Here is a 21401-nt window from a genome sequence, read left to right on the forward strand (position 1 = left end):
CTTGGTGGCTGCTGTTCATCACGCTTGTGAGCATGGAGCAGTGAGCAGGGGCATGCAGGGGAATTCTTTACCATTTTTGTTAAGGCAGAGAAAGAACTGTCTTTTTATACACAGGCTTTGAATGCATTGACGGGCCACCTTGAATTCACAACATGAATAGTTGCTTAGAATAACTTCAGAGCAGATTATTTTGGATACAGAGATGTAGCACTGACCTGGGGTTAAGTGACCTAAGTTCCCTTTCTGGCTTTGCCACTAGTTTTCTCCTTATTTGGGATTTCTGTTTCTCTGTCATCTGGTCCAACTTTCTTCAAAGGCCCTCTTCCAGATCTATGATTTTTTTTTTTTTACAACAGTTTCTTCATGCAGAGGTTCAACTAAGTAACTATTACTTTATGAGATATTTTAACCTGGAAAGCAGGAATGGCTGGTGTGCCTTCATGATGGACATCATTAACAAAGAATTAAGCTGTTTTATATCATCTGTTCATCATTTGTGCACGTGCTTGCTTTGTGCCAGTCCTCTTCTAGGAACAGAGGGGACTGTAAATAGAGCAGGTGATTTTGGGGGGCTCAGGGATTGTGGTGTCTAGTGGAGCTCCAGACAAGTAAGCAGGCAGTAATCGGTGCCTTTGTGGGGGAGCGTCCAGTTGGCATGGAGGGCTCGGGAGATTCGTGGGTGAAGGGTGAAGGTTGAAGGAAGGCTTCCTGAAGAAGGAAACACCCAAGGTGTCAGTGAAGGGTAAGTGGAATTACTGGAATAGGGAGGCTTTGGACTTGATGGTACGAATAACAGTGGGAACAGCATGTGCCAGGTCCAAAGGTGAGTGAGAGAATGGGAGATTCAGGGTTTGGGGAGGTGAAAGGAGGTAGACCTATAGAGCTGGAGTTTAGCTTGGTCAAAGGTGGAGGATGGTGAGAGAGGACAGAGAATGTGACAGAGCATGAGGACTCTGTAAGCCATTAGGAGCTGGGGCTTGAGCTTAACCTTCAAGAAGTTTCCAGTAGGGGACTGACACAACCAGAGATCCTGGGTTCTGTTTATTCTCCTTTTATGTTGCTTTTATGGCAATGGTTACCTGCTTTTGGTGCTTGTGGGAGTGCGGGGCTGGAAACTGGGATGAGGGGGTGGCAGACCTGTAGAACAATAGAAAGATTGATTGTGGGCTTGGGAATCCTAGCAGTGCCCATTCTGATTTCATTGATCAAACACAATTTATGAAGCCTTAATAACTTTCAGAGAGCATTTTCCAGGTTAGGAAAAAAAATCTCCTGATAAAAGATTTACAGCGGGACTCCACAGCACAGTTGATTTTGGGAATCTCTGCAAATATCATCCAGGACCAAGTTCTTTTCAGTGTGTTTTAAGCAGAGCAGAGAGAGTACAGGTCTTGTTTTAAAATCTTTGCATAGGTTTGCAGTTAAGGGGTGGAACGAAACTGCAAACCTTTGTTAGGCTAATAGAGGGAAATACTAGGAGTAATTTATAGTGTACAGCCTCTGAAAGTGGTATGAGAAAGTTCATGAATGGAAATGGTTTAATTATTCCCTGAAATGTGCAAGATTGGGAGTTATGAGCTAGAACACTATTCTGTGTCCCATGGATACCAGCTGCCTCTGACTTTACTTTGGTATGATTTACAGTTTTTTACATTATATGTTAACACTATTAAACTGCCTTTCATCTGTTAATCTTAACTTCTGTGCCTCAATTTATGAATGAACCGTTTGAGCTAATTATATCATTGACCTTACCTGCTGACAAGTAAGTAGTTTTATTTCATCAGCACCACCATATTTGTCTAGGGGAGTTTGTGCAATCCCTTGAATATTTCTTGAACTTTGTCATTATTTTATAGGTGGAAAATGGAAGAATGTAGGCAGTGATATAGGGAGAAGTATGAACCTCATAATGTAATTGAGGCAAAGATTGAACCATTAGACATGCCCAATATGGCTGGTTTTTAGCTTTAGTCAACTTAAGTTGGCCAACTATGTATAATTGTGAGGAATAAGAATAAAGTTAAAGGCTGCGTATGTATGAAATGTTGGGGAAAAGCTTTAGGGATTATGTTAAAGGGCAAGAGGTAATTTGGGGATTTTTAGCATTTATTTGTTTTTGGGAACAGAACTTCTTTTTAACATGTATGTTTAGTCAACTTTTGTTTGCTCAGCTTTTAAAATAATGTATCTTAGAAAGGCATTTTCTACAAAAATAAGGTACAGAAATTGGATTTTTCATCAGTCTTATTTAAGAGAGTCCACCAGAATTAGTAACCCGTTCCTTTTATTTGCTAGGTGGCATATGTGATTCTCTATGTATTTTGGCAAAAAAGTAAAGAGAAACCAAAGCAAATAAAATGGTAGTTGGCAAACGATACACTGCAATGGAATTTCATGATTCCATGGTTTTGTTGGTTAGAATGGTGCCCTGTGGAACTAGAAAAATTCTAAATGTATCCTAGTCTTCACCATAACCCTTAGTGCCTAAGACGGTACATTCAGAACCAAAGAGAGAAAGAGATAAGAATTAAAGTTTGTATACAGTTGACTCCACAACCCTCTAATTCCCTAGGTCACAGGGGAATGGTGGTGACCTGTCTGCCATTGAGGGTCAGGTTAGTATCTGGAAAGCTTATCTAACTTCCTTTGTGGGCTCATCCCTCTTCTAGGCAAAGGATTGAGTTCAGTTCAAACTTCCAGTTTCTTTTAATATCTCTTGTGGTTAAATGGTGATTGCTAAATCCCGGGATGTATTAATCAGGTAGAAGATGGGAAACTATTGGCTCTTGGATTTCTAATTTCTTCCTGAAACTGAGAGATATATTTTATATGTCTTCTATCAAAAAGGCAGATAATTATTGGACCAGAAGTTTGAGAAGCTCATATTAAGTATCTACTATGAGTCAGGCATTGTGCTAAGCACTTTCAAGAATTATCTAATTTAATCTTCACGATAATTCCATAATGTAAGTGTTATTTTTCTTGAGGAAATTAATGTTTAGAGAAGTTTAAGAAATTTGCCTAGGTGTTATAGTTGAGTTTCCCACAGAAGCAGATCCTAAGACAAGTATTCTAGTCCAAGCAGTAATTTGGGACATACAGGGAACAGTAGTAGCTGAATGAGGATATGAGACAGGTAAGAGAAGGCAGACGATAGTTGGGGCATTATTCAGTTGCTGCAGTGGTCACTGGAGTTGAATTCCATGAGGAAATGGGTAAAATACCTGCCTTCAGATGTTTTCATATGAAGGGTAAGAAAATAGGGATATGTAACCACTAGCTCATGTTAGTTGTTTTTTTCTTTCCTTTTTAAAAATTTATTTTTTATTTTGGTAAAATATACATACATAAAATTTACCATTTTAACCATTTTAAAGTACACATTTTGGTAGTATTAAGTACATTTACAATGTTGTACAGCCATCACCAATCTCCATCTCCAGAACTTTCTTGTCATCCCAACTGAAACTCTGTATCTGTACCCATTAAATAACAACTCCCCATGCTTCCCTCCTCCAGCCCCTGGAAACCACCATTCCACTTTCTGTCTCTGAATTTGACTATTCTAGCTACCTCATATAAGTGATATCATACAAAATTTGTCCTTTTGTGTCCAGCTTATTTTACTTAGCATAGGGTTTTCAAAGTTGGTCCACGCTGTAGCATATATCAGAATTTCATTTCTTTTTAAGGCTGAATAATATCCCATCATATGTATATATCACATTTTCTTTATCCATTCAATGTCAGTGGACATTTGGGTTGTTTCCACCTTTTGGCTATTGTGAATAATGCTGCTATGAGCATGGGTGTATAAATATCTGTCAGCTGTTTTTAAGGGTGGTTAATTCCCTGGCACTTCCATCCTGCCCCTGCAAGGGAAAATGAGCTTCTCAAGGTTCAAAAAAGCCTTCACACAGAGATGCTGTTATTAGCAGTGGGAAGTCCCTTGGGGCACTCTAAGATGTTCAGGTCAGAGAGACATTGGTATGCATGTATACCATCTGCTCACAAGATCCCAATTCAAGTAAATAGAGAAACTAGAATTTATTTGAATCTTGGGCTCTTGGCCTCAAAGCCCATGCTCTTAACTGCTCTATAATGAGCTGCTTTTTAATTATAATACTGCTGAGATACAAAGATGAATGAGACATGGTTCTTGCCTTCAAGGAGCTTTCCCGGTTGAATCAGATATCTGTCTTGCAAAAGGCTCAAGTAAAGACCGTGACATCACTTGGTGTGATCTGGAACTCACAAAGCCAGCGTAAGATGGGATCACAGGTGGCAAGTGTGTGGATTCCCTTTCTCTTGGCCTCTTGTTGTGAGGTTTGCCTGGGCCAGGCACAGCTGAACTCTTCCCAGGGCAGTGTTGCAGGACAGGCACTCATTCATACCTGTGCTGACCATACACACAGTCATGAGTTCCAGCCCACATCCCTGGCATTCACTATTTGTGCTGTTTGTACAACTGTATCATCTCATAGCAGAACTGATGCTCCTTTGAGCCTTTTCAATGATCGCCTTCATCTTGATGTACAAGCATCAGTAGTTATTTGTCAGAAAAGAAATCAGAACCCAGGAATGATAAAGAGAATACATTTGGAGGCAATGAAAATGGTTGTATGTATCCGTGTCTGAAAAGACATCATTTACATATGATTTGCATCTATCTAGAGACCTAACATGAGATATTCTGTCCCTGAAAGGGTAACATGACTTAGATTGGTAATCGGCAAAAGGAAGAAAGAAATGAGAGATAAATCAGTGAGAAAATGCTGTCCTATATTTTAACCTAAATGTTGTTATAAATATTTTGTTTTAGCTCTGCATTCATGGTAGCTGAGTGTGTTGTTAGTCAGATATTGCTAGGTTGTGCTGAGCTAACAAACGACCTCCAAATCTCAGTGGCTGCTTTCTCTCAGGGGTTGTCCATGATTCTGCTCTGTGTTGTCTTTGTTCTGGGACCCAGGTTGAAGGAGCTTTTCTTGAACAGGCCATTCTTATGGTAGAGAAGGAAAAACAGTGGTTTACCCACAAGATGGCTCTGATAGCTACTGTTTGGATATGGCATGTGTTACTTCTCACATTTCATTGGCCAAAACAAGTCACATGGCCAAGCCAGATGTCAATGAAGCGGGAAAGACCCTTTTTCCTACAGAAGGGAGATTGTAGGGATGGGCTCAGGGGCAACATTCACCTTTAGTTTATATAAATGTTTCCTCCTGAAGCACAGTTAATTATGTACCCATGTGCTATGGCGAGGAGTTTGAACATTATTCAGGTACTACTGGGATGAAAGCAGTGTAAAAAGTGGCCATTTACAACCGTGATCCTGGGATGTTAGGGAATTCAGGTCAGATTAAATAAAAAGTCAGTATGCCACAGGACATCTCTGATCCCCATCACGCCATAGCCTCTGTGCTTCTGGTTTTGCTCACACGGCAGCATTTCTGCTTGAGGCACTGTAGATTCAAAGTTTTTCTCCCGAAGTCACAGGCTCACCCTGCTTCTTCTCCTTCTCCCAGTGTTCTCCATTTCTTTCAACTGACCAGTCCCATCTCTATAAAGCTTTAAACTTCTAAAATAAATTGATTGTGTTAAAATTGCTCAAAATGAAAAAAAATCTTTATTAAAAGGAAAAGTACTTCTGCAGCATTTTATGAGTGTTTTGAAATTTAGATGACAAATCTAAAGAGTGTTTTGTTTTTTGGAGAATAGGGTACAAAGAGTGACCCATTATCAGGAACTCTGATCTTGAGTGGAGATGAAAGAACCTGAAAGAAAACTTATCTGGTAACTTATTTATGTATTTATGTATTTCAACTTGAGTATCTTGACTAATTGTACCATAATTTGGAAATATTTGTGGAGTGCTTGCTATTGGAAAGCATTAAGTGTTGTGGGGGAACATAAAGGTAACTCAGACTGGCTGCCGCTCTCAAGAGCTCACAGTCTACTATAAGAGTTGGACAAATTACTGTGTGTATATATAGTATTTACTAAAAATTCATTAAAGCTATACTCATTTAGGTGTCTTGTGGGGAGATGGTGAATATTTTGAACACATGATGCAACTTACTACATTGGCTAAAATTTTACTTTAACATGCAAAATTTTTTTTTGCAACCTTTTTTAACCTTTTTAGACTCATTGCAAGGTGTTTAATATTGTTATTCCTATTTTGCTTGTGAGGAAGAAACATATTGTAATAAGGAGTCTAATTTAAGAAAACACAATGAGTCTGTGGTCAATATGGAAAATGATGATGGTTGTACTGAGTATTTACTAAGCCCCAGGCACTGTGCTAAACACTTCTGCATTCTTTGATTTAATCGTTACTCACCTTATTTTTGTGAAGTAGCCATTGTTACACCTGAGGCCATTGTTACTGAGATACTTACTGAGCTCTGAGAGGTTTGCTAACTTGCTCAAGGTTAAACAGATAGTAAATGTGAGATTCGGGGCTCAAATCCAGTGTATGCTCAATCACTTAACCAAGGTTTCTCAAACTTGGATGAGATCCCTTTTAAAGAAAGTAATTTCTCATGGAACCCCAGGGTTGACTTAAATTATTGTTATTGTAATAATACATTTAATTGTATCAACATAAAACTGGCAGAGTTTTATTTTTAAGCTCTTACACCTTTATAAAACATAAATCAATTTAGAAATTGGATATACTTCATATTACGGTACTAATTCAAATTAACAACATTAATTTAACTGCATTAACTAAATTGCTGCTTGTAACTAGAATATGATGTTGGGCAGGTTCTTTGCCAGTCAGCTGGTCTACCCTGCTGTGTGCTGGGTGATGACTCAATTCTCTTACCATATTCACAATAGTCAACTTCTGTGAAACTTTGATTCATGCTGAGGAACTTGACATCCCTTTCACCCAGGGAGAACACATCATTTAGATGCCCCAGTCCATCATCTTTCCTTCTTCGCTGCCCCACAGTGATTCCTTAGGGTACAACTTGGTGCTCAAACTCAATGGGCACGGCTGCCCTGATGATCAAGAATGTACTTACATTTTGTTTTCAGGTTGTTGAAACAAAAACAACCCCTCAGTTCTCATGAGATCTGAAAATTCTTTAGTATATATGACTGTGGATCCACCCTTTATCCCCAACTCTTGCCCAGGTTTAAAAAACTGAAATTTCTCCTCTGTTACTACACTGTTCTTCCTTTCAAAGGACTCTCTCCATCTGAGACTGCTCTCTGTCACTCCCAGAAAGGCCTGGCTCTACTTTCCCTGTTCACAGTACCTGGTAGCCTTGCACAGCAATCAGAATTGTTAATGTAAACCCAAATAAAGGGGCTATGACTCCCTTTTAAATAGAGAGATTTCAGTCTCTGGCATGTCAGAAACCACATTACAGATTTGTTCTCTAGAAATATTTGTTGACTGGATCTGAACCATGTCTGGTAATTTCCCCTTTTATTTATTTTTATGTTAGATAAGCTCACCTATCCATTCATAGGTGAGAGAACTGACTCAGTTACTTGATGATTTAATGTATTTACTCTTATTTACTATATTTCAGTTTTTAGAGGGGTTTCTGTGTATCATTGAGCACCCTGAACTTGATCCTTGCTAAAGGCTCCCATGGGACTCCTCCACAGTTATCAGCCATATTATTGAGAGACCTCAGAGTCAGGGCATAACATTTATTCTTTCTCTTCTTTCCAGACTACTTGGATGAATGCTTGTCTCTGAAATTTGCACATTGAAGCCATGCTCCACCCCCTGCTGTTGATTGTGGTCTTTTTTTTTAATAGCTTACAATCTTTGCTAACATTTTTCCTCCTGTATGTGATTATGTGTATATTCTTTTCTAGTAAAAAGCTATTTAGACATAATCCTTATGTTATTGTAAATGTAGCAAAATTTTGTATGATTGGATTTTTAGGGGCAAGAGGGTAGAGATGTTATTCTTCTTTCTGTCATTTTCTCTGAAACATCTGTTAGGTGACAGATTGAGGTTCTTTTTTAGTGTAAGACCCAATAACTCCTGAATATTCTTTTTTGTAAGTATACTATAGCTAAATCTTTGCCAATTGACATTTTACATTTGCAGATTAAAGGAAATGCACAGATGTTTTAAAAATGAATCCGAAAACCTTAGTTATTTATCTCTCAGTGCAACCAGCTTAATTTGTTCCATTTATGAGACTTTATGAGGCAATGAATAACATTGTTATAATCAGCATGTTATATTTACTGTAATTCTTATTTTAATTTTATTTAACATCTCAAATTATTTTTTATTTTTACTGTTTATTATCTGGGGGTTTTGCTATATTTTTAACTCATGGATTTAGCCACATACTAGATAATAGTCTGTTCCTTTGACAAAAGTTTTCAGGTGTTTCAGATTTTAAATTTAATACTTTGAAATAAATTGATAGGGTTTGAAATCTAAACAATGGCATTGTTTAGAACAGTTAACTAACACTTGGGTATGCAGAGCCTTCACCTTGCAGTATGGGATATAGTCAGCCTCTTCACTCAAGCACCTTGCTGTAAAATATGAGCCACGGCAGCCGAACATGTAATCATGTGAAATCTGCACATGGAAAACAGTAATTACAAAATGAGTTTGGGGGAACTAGAGGAGAGAGTAGTGATGTTTGGCTAGGTGTGTTTGTGTTGCATAGAGCTTTTTGCAGAATAATGGAAAAATGTTTTTGAAAAATCTCTGCTATGTCAAGTGGAACACCCCCCCCTCGCCCCCAACAATTCACATCATTACAGTATTTAAAGATTAAATGGGCTATTATTGGGACTTTCAATACCTACAGATGCATAATATTGTAGCCTGCAGATCATAGGGGGAAATGTCCATTTTTCTCTCTAGTGTTAAAAGAATGGTCGATGTCTTGAGCATTTTTGTACGGCAGGTTGAGTTTGACTCAGAAGTGTCTGATAAGGGTAAGCTTAGTGAACTGAGAGAATTCTGAGAAAACCTAGAGGTTTAAAGTCAGTGTGTCATGTTCTGGTAGCCTTGGGCTTACCAAGGTTAACTTTTATTGAGTATTAGCTGTGTGCTAGGTATTGTGCTAAGTACTTTTCTTGTATCATCTCACTTAATCTTTCCCAAATCCCTATGAAAAGTACTAATATTATCCCCATTTCACAGATGAGAAAAGTGAGGGTTAGAGAAGTGAGCTAATTTGCTAAAGATTGCACATCAAGAAGTTAAAAATATGACTCCAACCAGATCTGATTTTGAGGTTTCCACTTTCCTTTTTTAAAACACTGTGTCTCTCCTCTCTGGCTACAATTACAAAATTGTCATATAACTGCCATGGAAGTGATTTCAATGATAAGATGAAAATGATATTAAAGCACCAGCTTCATTCTTTCAAATATGCAAAGATTGTTTTGCATAGCTCCTGTGTTCCCTTAGGCCTGGGCAAGAGGAGCCCACTGTGGCCCTCCTCTGAGGAGTCTGAGGAGCTAAGTGCCTCAGACTCCTCCTGCTACCTGGAGCCTGTGCCTGGCATTCCAGAGTCCCACAGGCCTGTGCCCTCCCTGCCTAAATTACCCTGAGTTGTCTTCCAGGGTCTGCTTGGGATTTTTCGCCAGTTCCATGCTCCTGGGATCAAACTATGCTACCAGTGTGCATACCCCTAGGCCTAGGGTTGCTGAGGGGCACCTGTTTGTGAGATTATGGACCAGCCGTCTGCAAACTACTGTTCATGGACCAAATCTAACCACCACCTAATTGTTCTAGACATATAATTTTACTGGAACACAGCCATGCCTATTTGGTTTCACATTGTCCATGGCTGCTTTGGGGCTGAAATGGCAGAACTGAGTAGGTGTGACAGAGGCTGAATAGCTTATAAAACCTAAAATATGTACTGTTTGGCCTTTTATAGAAAGAGTTTACTGACCCCTGATATAACTGGCACTGGCTCAGCATGCATGCTGCTGAGTCCACGTGTATGAGGCCCCCCGTGTGTGGGTGAGCCAGAACTGTTAGCTGGGGCAGGCCTTCCTCTTCCACCACATTTTGGCTAGAATTCTGAGGCATCTAAGTATTCCAAGTTCAAACTTCAAACCTCACCTTCACCATCTCTGTATTTGTCAAGGAAAGAGAATAGAACATATTAATATTTTATTTACCGGTTTATTAGCTTGATTTATACATTTAAAATGTGTAGACATATGATACCAGGACTTCCACTTGTACTCTTGACCTGGGCTCTACAAGTGTTAGCACGAATGTTAAAACCTGGAGTGCAGTGTAGGGGTTTATATTAGAAGGGAAGAGAGACCCCCAACAAGTAATTGCACATATTAATATGAAATTATGAAGTATGGGAATGCTTTTGGGTCATATATGGATTATTCGATATGAGATGGGCCTTGGAATGCTGATAATGCTCTAAGTCTTGGTCTAGGTGGTAACATAGGTGTGCCCACTTTGTAAAAATTAATCAGTGCAATTAAGGTATACCTTAACAATATATATGTTATACTTTAATAACAGTTTATAAAAATAAGTAAAATAAGAATAAATATATTAAGAGAGGAAAAATAACTCTTGTTCCCAGCTTCATTTTTCTAAATTAAACCCAAATGCTGAGACCTACCTGTCAGCTGGAAGATCCGAGTCTCTACACTAGGGCTTCCCACCTCCCCCGCTCCTTCCCACTTCTCCTGCCATCCCTCCCGCCTGTCCCCCTCCCCTCTCATCCAGGCTTACACTACCCCGAAGTGAAGGGGATGTATGGATATAAATGCCACACCCAAACCTGGTCTGCGCAACCAGTCCACCATGTGGTTGCATCTTGCTGCCACAAGGTGTCGCTGTGGAGGCCGATCTCCCTCAGACTGAAAGGTGCTGGCGCCCCCTGAGGTCCCCACTCTGGGGTCCTGCCAGGGAAGGCCCGCCCAGTCCCCCAGTGGCCAAGCTGGGACACGAGTGAGCCAGGTGTGGTGCAGCAGATGCTGTCGGTGCCACACCCACATCTCCTCAGCTCTCATGACCTGTGTGGGAACACGAGGGCTTTCTCTTGGCCTCAGGGAGCACAGGCTGGAAGTGCCAGGGAGCAGCCCTCAGCGCATGCTGCAGAGTTCCTTGCCCTTCCCCAGGTGTGACTGTGAGGCTGGTTCTCCGCTGTCTCCCAGAGATCCTTCCAGTGGCCCACAGCAGAAAGCTTCTTGAAAAGACGCCCTCTAGTGACTTCCTTCACTTCCTTGTTTTAGTGCCAAATTGTCTTCGCAGTACTTCTGGGATGACCTTGTAAATGAACCACCTGCCCCCAAATCCTTGTCTCAGCATCTGCCGGTGGAAACCCTACCCAGGACACACGGACTTCCTCGTGGGTTGCAGCCCCGTGTATGGTGTTGTGCCCACTGCACAGGCTCCATGCAGCGTGGTGGGGTCTCCGGAAGCTCCCAGCCTTACTCACATGCTTTGTCCATAGGGGCCTCTCCATGGTGATTGAGTCACTTGTCTTGAGTCCCAGTTAGCAGCCTGGATTCCCTCTTCTCTTAAAGTAATTATTTTCTTTCTGGGAACTCCAGCCCTTGTTGTGTCTACGTTCATTCCTTCCCATAGATCTTGCTTACTCTGAATTCTGGGCCTCAGTGACTTCCCTCCCTGAAAGCCGCAGGATCCTTGTGCATTAAGATTCCTCTCCTCCAAAGTTTCACATTCTGCAAACCAGGGGCAGAGGAGAGGCAACCTTGATTGGGTTATGAAAGGTTTCCTTACACCTTCGCTGGAGGAACCAGGCTACCTGGTCCCCCTACTTTAGCCTGATCAATAGGGCCACTCAGATGATCCTTGGCTGGGAAGATGAAGTCACCTTCTCTTATAAAAAGAAAAAAAGATACCATGTCTTTTATACCATGATAAAAAAAAGCATTATTTTTTGAGAGTATATAACTGAGAGACCTGATTTGGATGGGACAGATCTTATAGAGGGTTTGCTATTGATGCTGTGATCTAAATGATGGAACAGGAAATAATGGAAATTAGCTCTGCAAAGCAAACAGCACATATAAAGGCTCTGAGAGGAGAAAAGACTTGATGCATTTGAGCAGCAGGAAGAAGACCTGGTCAGAGCTGGTGAAGGGGAGAGTAGCAAGATAGGAGGCTGGGACTGTTGGCAGTGGCCAGATCCTGCAGGGCCTCAGGCCACAGGAGGGATTTTGGTCTTGTCCACAGAGCATTGGGAAGTTTCAAAGGGCCTTAAAGGGGAGAAGGGGAGATATTTTGTGATCATAATTGTATCTTTAAACAGTTTGGCTGATGTTTTGGAAATAGAGCAGAAGATGATAAGAAAAAGGGAGAGAGACTGGGCAGTGGCTCATGCCTGTGGTCCTAGCACTTTGGGAAGCTGAGGTGAGAGGATTGCTTAAGACCAGGCTGGGCAATATAGCAAGACCCTGTCTCTACAAAAAATAAAAAGAAATTAGCTGAGTGTGGTGGCATGTGCTTGTAGTCCTAGCTACTTGGGAGGCTGAGGCAGGAGGATCACTTAAGCCTAGGAGTTCGAGGCTGCAGTGTGCTATGATTGCACCATTGCACTCTAGCCTGGGTGACAGAGGGAGACCCTGTCTCACAAGAAAAGGGGGGGATTGGAGATGCTTTAGGAGATATGAGATAGTTTAAGAGTCATGTTGGCACAATAGGGTGGTGATGATAGAAGTGGAAACAAGGGAAAAGATTCAAGAGAGATTTTGGAAGTAGAATTAATAAGATTTGGTAATGGACTTGAAGTGCATGGTGAGGGAGAATGAATTACTTAAGATCTTTTATGTGGGTAGAAGTGGTAAAAAATTTAAATGGCTAAGACATCTGCACTCGAATGTTTATAGTAGCACAATTCACAATTGCAAAGATGTGGAAACAGCCCAAGTGCCCATTGATACATAAGTGGATTAATAAAATGTGGTATATGCATACCATGGAGTACTACTCAGCCACAAAAAACAATGATCTAGCACCTCTTGTATTATCCTGGATAGAGTTGGAACCCATTCTTCTAAGTGAAGTATCACAAGAATGGAAAAACAAGCACCACATGTACTCACCATCAGATTGGTACTAACTGATCAACACTTATGTGCACATATGGAAGTAACATTCACTGGGTGTCGGGTAGGTGGGAGGGAGGAGGAGAGGATGGGTAAATGCACACCTAATGGGTGTGGTGCACACTGTCTGGGATGGGCATGCGTGTAGTTCCAAGTTGGGTGGTGCAAATGCAATATATGTAAACTAAACTTTTGCACTTCCATAAAATTTTATAAAAAAATTTTTAAATGCCTATGGGGGCAAGCATGGAAAAAGGGATTCAGATTGACTATAAGGTAATAGGGAGTGGAGGGGACTATGGCAAACTGGAGGGTGCTGCTGATTGACTCTAGCCAGTTGTTGCCATGTAGGAAAGTGACCCTAAACATTGTCAGATATTCAGATTTTTCAAGAAAAGTCAGAATCTGGATTTTAATGCAAAATGTCTATACTTTTCTATGTTGGCAACTAGATCAAAAATTCTAAACAGCATTGCTAGCTGTATACAACACATCTGGCTCCTGGGCAGCTGATTCTTGCTTGAGATCTCTTCCCCATCATGTCTTCCTCTAGAAAGGGTTTTAGAACTAAATGTAGTCTGTGATATAAAATTTTTAAGAAGTTAAAAATGCTGATCAAAAAAAGAAAAGGATATTTTAAGTTGGCTAAATCTTGGGAGATACTGATGATCTCAGCTCACACGGTCTGTCAGCAGGGCTCAGGTGATGGGCTGAGGCTGAGATCTGTGGAAATAAACTTAACCTAATTTAGAGCAGATAGCAGGAAGTGCTTTTGTCTTAAAATAGACCGTTCCAGACCATGATAGTCTGAGATACTTTTGGTAGACGGGAATCAAGGATCTCCCTAGCTTTTCCCCCTCTGAGCTTATAGTTCAAGAGTCCTTAAACCTTGTAAGAGAGTGAGTGGATTTATGCATATTTTATTTATGAATGCATATGTAATTAGGAAAAGCATCCTTACAGGTTCATAAAGCTATCTTGTTTTATTTTGTTAGAGCCTTAAACAAAACTTACTTTTGGACTTTAAGTTTTATTCATGAGGTGTTTTTATTTTTATTTTTAAATTTATTTATTCTTTTTTTTTTGAAAGATGGTCCTGCTCTAATGACTGAGCTAGAGTGCAGTGGCTTCATCATCACTCACTGCAAAAACTCCTGGGCCACGTGGTGTTTTTAAAGTGAAGGGTATTATACAACTAATTTCTTTGGTGTCATAATTTTTTTATGTCAGTGATATTTGTCTGTTTCCATGCACAGTTTGAACTAATAATTTATCCTTCTTAGGGTTGCACATCACAAATATGTAAGACTGGCAGGTATTTTTTAAGAGTTTGTGAGAAATCCAATGATTGAACCTATCTTGGCTTCATAATAGTATTTAAAACAATATGGTTTTAACTGCTACCTTATTTCCTATAATGCATTTATAGGTGGGTGGAAAAGCTTAGAAATGGCTTAATGACTTAAAGTTGGTAGTGGGACATACAAGACATTATTACCTTAGGGACTGCTGAATAAAGTTGATATTTTTGCTCTTTCTCAGAGATTCATTTTATAGAATTAAAAAAAAAAATCAGGGTAGACGAGAAATTAGGAGACAACAACCAAAAAAAGCCTGAGTGTCAAAACAAGTACCTTAAAATATATCATGGAACTTAAATACAGCTGGGCGGGGGAGGGGATGTGTGTTTGTGAGCAACTCAGTAGAATAAGGAGAAATTATGAAGCTTGGGGGACATAACAGCCCTGGGGACCTGCCTTTGCCTTACCTTGCTAACTGGGCCTTTATCTCTTCTATGAAACTGACATTCCTCTATGTGCTGCAGCGTTGTGGGTGAAATGGCTCCGGGAAACCATCCCTGTTCTTTATACATTTGGTGGAAGAAACTAATTCCAAAATAAAGTGTTGGGCCTAGGTTTCTAATTAAAAGCTACTGTTAAGAAGCAGATGTAGGCTGGGTGTGGTGGCTTGTGCCTGTAATCCCAGCACTTTGGGAGGATCGCTTGAGGCCAGGAGCTCGAGACCAGCTTGGGCAATGTGGTGAGACCCCTGTCTCCACAAAAAATTTAAAAATTAGTTGGGCATGGTGGCACCGCCTGTGGTCCCAGCTACTGGTGAGGCTAAGATGGGAGGATCACTTGAGCCCAGGAGTTTGAGGCTGCAGTGAGCCATGATTGTGCCACTGCACTCCAGCCTGAGTGGCAGAATGTGACCCTTTCTTGAAAAAAGAAAGAAAGAAAGAAAAAAAAAAAGCAGATGTATAGTGGTGAAGAAATTCTTCCATTACCATTTTAAGGATCTCTGAATTTCCTATTTGATTTGATAAGTTCTGTGGAATTGTACATAATATCTCTTATCTAGTGTGAACTTGGTGGTATGAGCATCAACCTGTTTCCTCAGCTTCTTAACACAGCTTGCTGATGGCTGGCTTGTGTTCCTTTTGACAATCTGGCATCTTTATTGAAGTTTGACAAATAGACACAGAATTATTAAATATATTTATTTCTTGGTCTATTAGGGCCAAGTCATTATTTTGATCTTCTGTATTTCCCTATTAGAGGTCAATTCAGATTCATTTGGGTCAATTTCATGTCCCTCCCCTTAAATCAGTGCCTAGTTCCTGTAACCATCTTCTTCTCAAACCCTGTTAGATCTGAGATGAAGAAAATTCTATCTGAGAAAGTCCATTCTTGGAAATAAACTTCCAATAGTCAGAAACTGTGTTTATCCCCAGCATTTAACACTGGGAATTAAGCTAATGCTTAAAAAATACTTATTGTATGAGTAAATCCAAATCTTCAGTGAAATGATTTTAGGTATTCTGAAGGGAAAAGGTTCTCTTGTCAAATAAATTTGGGAAAATTTACATTATATAACTCAATTTTGGGATAGTCACTGTACGTATCCTAAAGTCTCTGAGACATCTTGGTCTAAAATGAAAATCCTTTTAGCTTGTTTATCTGAACATTTGCATAACTGTTCAGAAAGTACTTCCCTGAAGCAGAGCTGGAGTAGCACAATATTGGTACTTAATAAATGTGTCTTAAGGTGTGTTTACTGAATATACAGGTCTAAAATCCGGAGTTTGGTAATTCAGCGATTTTTGGTAGCTTCAAGAGGAGATGGTGGCTTCCAGCATATGCTGGGAATAAAGAGTAGAGGCCATGGAGGAAAAATAGTCAAGAATAAGTAAAGATATGGGCGTAAATTGTTTTGTTTTGATCCTGTAATTCTCATTCTAGAATTTTACCCTAGGGAAGTAAAGAGCTTTATAAATCAGAACAGTAAAAATCTGTATCAATCAAAATGTTACAAAGCTTTGTCAATCACAATATTAATTATGATATTTCTATTTTATTTTATTTTTTTTTCTTCACCTTCTCCAGTAATCCTTTATGATATTTCTATTTTAAAAATAAATAACCTGAGTGTTTCATAATAGGTGATTGGTTAAATAAATGATTGGATAACAATTCAGTGAAGCATTAAGTGACTGTTTTGAGTTGTTTTGCTGTGTAACAAAAATTTGTAAAACTCAGGGGGCTTCCAACAATAATTTATTATTTCCTACCATTCTGTGGGTTGACTGGTGGTCCTTCTGTTACATAGAATATTGGCTGTCACTCACGCGGCTGATTTCAGATGGCAGCTGGGCTAGCCTGGGAGGTCCAAGGTGGCTTATCTCACTGGTCTGGTGTCTCCGTGCTGGCTGTTGGCTGGGGTACTTTGGTTCTCCTTCAGGTGACCTCTGTCCTTATGTGGTGTCTCATCTTCCAGGGCCTTTCTGTGTGGCTTTTTTCCAGCAGGATAGCGTGGACTTCCTTATACCATTGCAGCTGGGTTTTAAAAGAACAAAACCAGAAACTGCCAGGCCTCTTGAGGGCTAGGCCCAGAGCTGGAACATTGTCACTTCTGCTGCATTTGTTGGTTTAAGCAGGTCACAGGACCAGTCTAGATTCAAAGCAAAGGGAAATAGAATCCATTTCTTGATGGAAGAAAAGACAAATGTTACAGGAAGGGGAAGAATTTTGATGGCCATCTTTGGATACTCAAGGTTGCCATTAAAAGTCATGTTTTATAAAAATATTTCAGGGCATTTATGGCAAATGGAAAAAGGAGATGATGTTAATAATAAAACATTGAGGAAAAAAGGAGGATACAAGAGTTTATATAGAATATAATACTTTGTCTAAAATTGTATATACGCACACACATTCTTAAAAGGAATTGGAAGCAACATCAGCTTGTTAACAGGTTGTCTGTAAGTGACAGGATTAAGTGTTTTCATTTTCTTCTTTATGCCTATCTATATTTCCTAAATTTTCTATAATCTATTAGCTGTTTTAACAATTAAGAAAAGTATCAGGCCAATTAGAAAGTCTTGTCAAATTTCAAAGATTAGGAAACATATGTGTTATATTTTATAATCCCAATGCAATAAAATTAGAACTACAAAATTTTACTCCAAAATTTCTGTTCACTTTGACATTTAAATATATTCTTCTGAATAATTCCTGGGATAGAAAAAAATTTCAAAAGAAAAATAGGAAGCTATTTACAAATGACAAGAGTTTTATACATATGACACTAGAATATGCAGCCATGTGTATAATGTTATATGCATTCGTTAGAAAATATGATTGAAGATAAATGTTCTTTTTTTTTTTTTTGAGACAGAGTCTTACTCTGTTGCCCAGGCATCAACCTAGCTCACAGCAACCTCAAACAACTGGGCTCAAGAGATCCTCCTGCCTCAGCCTCCCAAGTAGCTGGGACTATAGGCATGCGCCACCATGCCTGGCTAATTTTTTCTATATATATATTTTTAGCTGTCCATATAATTTCTTTCTATTTTTAGTAGAGATGAGGTCTCGCTCTTGCTCAGGCTGGTCTCGAACTCCTGACCTTGAGCGATCCACCCACCTCGGCCTCCCAGAGTGCTAGGATTACAGGCATGAGCCACCGCACCTGGCCAAAGATAAATGAATATTCAATACAAAAAAGCAAAAAATAACTAAACACAAAAGAATTAGAAATTATTATTAAAGATAAAGAAATGCCAATGAAGTGGAAAACAGAATGTAGTAAAATATTTCAACAAAACCAAAAGGTATGTCATTGAAACACTAAGAAAATAGAGAAACATTTGTCATATTGTCATTAAGAGAAATAGAAAAATACAAACAACCTTAGAAATGAGTTGGGGAAATAACTGGAAGTGATTTTTAAATTAAGGAAAATTTATACAAAGCAGTACAAATAAAACTGAAAAATTTAGATGGGAAAGACTGTTTATGAAGAAAGGTTTTAATGATAATTGACACAAAGTAGGTAGCAAACCCAAATAGATCAATAAACATAATAAAAAATGAAAAGAGAACCAACAACCAAGCCCATTCAGTTTTATAGGTGTGTTCTATCAAACATTTCAGGAATAGGGAAGACTCATATTATGCTAACTGTTCCAGAACATATGAGGAATGTAAAGCTTCTCAATCCATTGTATGGCACTAACATAAATCTGATACTAAACCTAGAAAAGGAGAGCCTAAGGAAACTGTGGCCCAGTGTCAACATATATTGCTTTTTAAATAAGGAAACATTATTTCAAACAAGATGATATATCTATGTATGTTATGTGTGTGTTGCATGTGTGTGTTTCCAAAAGGAACAAATTAATTTTATGCTTCTTGGTTCTTGCAGTTCTCCAAAGCCTTGGCCAGCTGGACTGGTAAAATCACTGAGGATTATATCTGTGTGGATGTACATTTTATGACATTCAGGATAGGGACCTCAAACCTAGCCAGAGACCTCAGAAATGTCTGTGTCTAGGTACAAGGGGAGCAGACGGGAGGACAAGTTAGATTTAGTCACTTCTTCTAAGAAAACTACTTTGTAAGTGGTGGCCCAGCTAGGACCTAGATACGTAGATTCTAAGCACAGAAAAGATAACAAATTCATTTAATCATTAGAATTATAGAAAGAAAACAAAACATTTTCTTATGACAAAAGTATATATTATTATTATAGAAAATTTAGAGCATGCAAATAAACAAAAGGGAGAATATGAAAACCTCTTAGAATCCCACCACTGGCACCATTTTGATGTGCATCATTCCAGTCTTCTCTGCTAGTGATTGTATATGTGTGTATGTATGTGTTTTATAAAAGTGTGAGCAAATTACAAAAATGTTTTATAGTCTGCTTCCCCCCCACCAGTATGTCAGGAACATTTTTCCATCTTATTAAATATTTGTATAACCGTAACACTAGTCCATTGCCTGTTACTCATCATGTTGAAACTGTTGATTTGCCCTTTTTTTGCAAAACAAATTATTCATGCAAAAAATCTAAGATACAAAATGATTTTTTATGTATTTCCAAGGAAAACAAAATTAAGCCCTGAGCAACAGAATCATTTAAAATGTAGTTCTTCAGTTAGAAACAGGTGCATAATTTTGAAGGCCTTTTTAGGGAAAGGGGAAGGATTTATGGAAAACATTTTTTCATATTATATGTGAGGACTCTTTAAGGTATATGTGACAGAAATTCTAACTAGTATGAATGTAGCAAAGAGGAAATTTATGGACGAAGGTATCAGTTAGCCATTCCTCAGGTAATGCTGTGAAGCAACCAACCATAAACATCAATGCCATGCTAAGAAGCATGCATTTAGTCCCCGAGGATGTGGTGTTCAGCTGATCTCAGCTGGGCTTGCTCATGCAACGGTGGGCAGCTGCTGATTGGCTGGACAGTTCTGCTGATCTTGGCTGGGCTGGCTCACACATCTTGGGGTTGGTTGGCTGTTGGCTGGGACAGCTTGGCTCTGTTTTATGTTTCTTATCTTCCATCAGGCTAGATGGGGCATGTTCTAATTGCTACGATAGAAGAAAATGAGCAAGATGAACAAGAGCGTAAACACACAAGTGCTACTTCAGGCCTCTGCTTGCTTCACATTTGTTATTATCTTATTGGTCAAAGCAAGTCACGTGACTGAACCAAACATCAGATTGGGAGGGCACTGCCAAAAACATAGATAATGAAGGGGTAAAGAATTGGGGCCATTAGTTCAAAGAGTCTACCTGGCATATATAACTAAAATGGCCTGGGGATAGATGTTGCTTCAATGACTGCTAGGTCTGGAGTGTCAAGTGTGTTGCCTGGCTTGGTTTCACACTCTTCAGAGTTTAGCTCTGCTTTCCTTGGCACTAGCTTCACTCTCAGGGATGCCCTTTCCACATGGTAGTACTCAGAGATCCACCTTGAAAACAAGTAATTCCAGCTGAAAAAGAACTTACCTTTTGCAGTTGTTCCAGATAAAGGCATGGTATGGAGTCTTTTTGGACCAATGTGGGTCACTTGCCTATCCCTGGCTATCTAGAGGATGGAATACGATGATCGTGCAGACTTGGCTCATGTTCTCACCCTGACACCGTCCAGGATGGATGGGAGGGAGTCAGCCTTACCTAAACCTTGTGAACTATGAGTAGGGGATTGGGAAAAACTCCTCTAAGGAAAAAAGAGAAAGTACTACCAGAAAGTGTGTGTGGGGTGTTTGGGGGGGTGGTGGAGGAGGGATGAATGATAGGCAGATGAAAATAAAAGGTGCCCCTGTATATTGCTATTACTGTACTTATTTCATTGAGACATTACCAACAAAAATGATTCATTGCCTGTTTTGTCCTAGGCACAAATCTCATAATACTATGAGTTAGGTGGTATTAACTGTATTTTATTGATTGGAGAGTGGAAGCTCATAACAGTTAAATAATTTGCCTAAGGCCACTCATCTGGTTAGCGTTAGAGTGGAGATCTGAACCTCAGTTTGCCCCTTCCCAGCATCTGTTCTCTTACTGTAAAGCTGAAGAAAATGAAAATACACGAAAGACCTCTAGGAGGAAGAACCAGAGGTCATAATGCACTCCATTAAGGCCATTTGGGTCCTAATTAATCACAACCCCATAGCCCCAGCTATATAAAATCTGTACTAATATATTTGGGTAACACTAATAGGGAGCTTCTACTACTTTCCTCTAGGAGTTATGGGACCAGGAACTCTAACATGATGTGCTGCTCCCTTGTGCCGTTTCTATACAGGTGTGAAGTGTTTAATATGAATATTAAGGTCAACCAAAATGGAAAAGAATTCTTAACAGGCCAGCTTGAAACAGTGTGTAAAAGGGGAAAGAGACAGGACTGTTGTTTCTCTGGTGACAGCATTGAGGATCTGGCTATATGTATAGGCATCCCATTGGTTGAGACACCTCTTTTTCTTCTAGCCCCAGGATGGCCAATAGTTGCGATTCATGTGTCAATGCCAGTTGATTGGTGGTAA

General features: G+C 39.5%; 1 protein-coding gene across 1 annotated transcript in view; it reads left to right on the forward strand.

The window, feature by feature from the left end:
• Window positions 1–21401, forward strand: part of ERC2 (ELKS/RAB6-interacting/CAST family member 2) — a 421277-nt gene that overhangs the window by 8344 nt on the left and 391532 nt on the right. The window lies entirely within an intron of this gene.

The sequence above is a fragment of the Lemur catta genome, chromosome 18 (assembly GCF_020740605.2).
Source record: "Lemur catta isolate mLemCat1 chromosome 18, mLemCat1.pri, whole genome shotgun sequence".
NCBI classification, from domain to species: Eukaryota; Metazoa; Chordata; class Mammalia; order Primates; family Lemuridae; genus Lemur; species Lemur catta.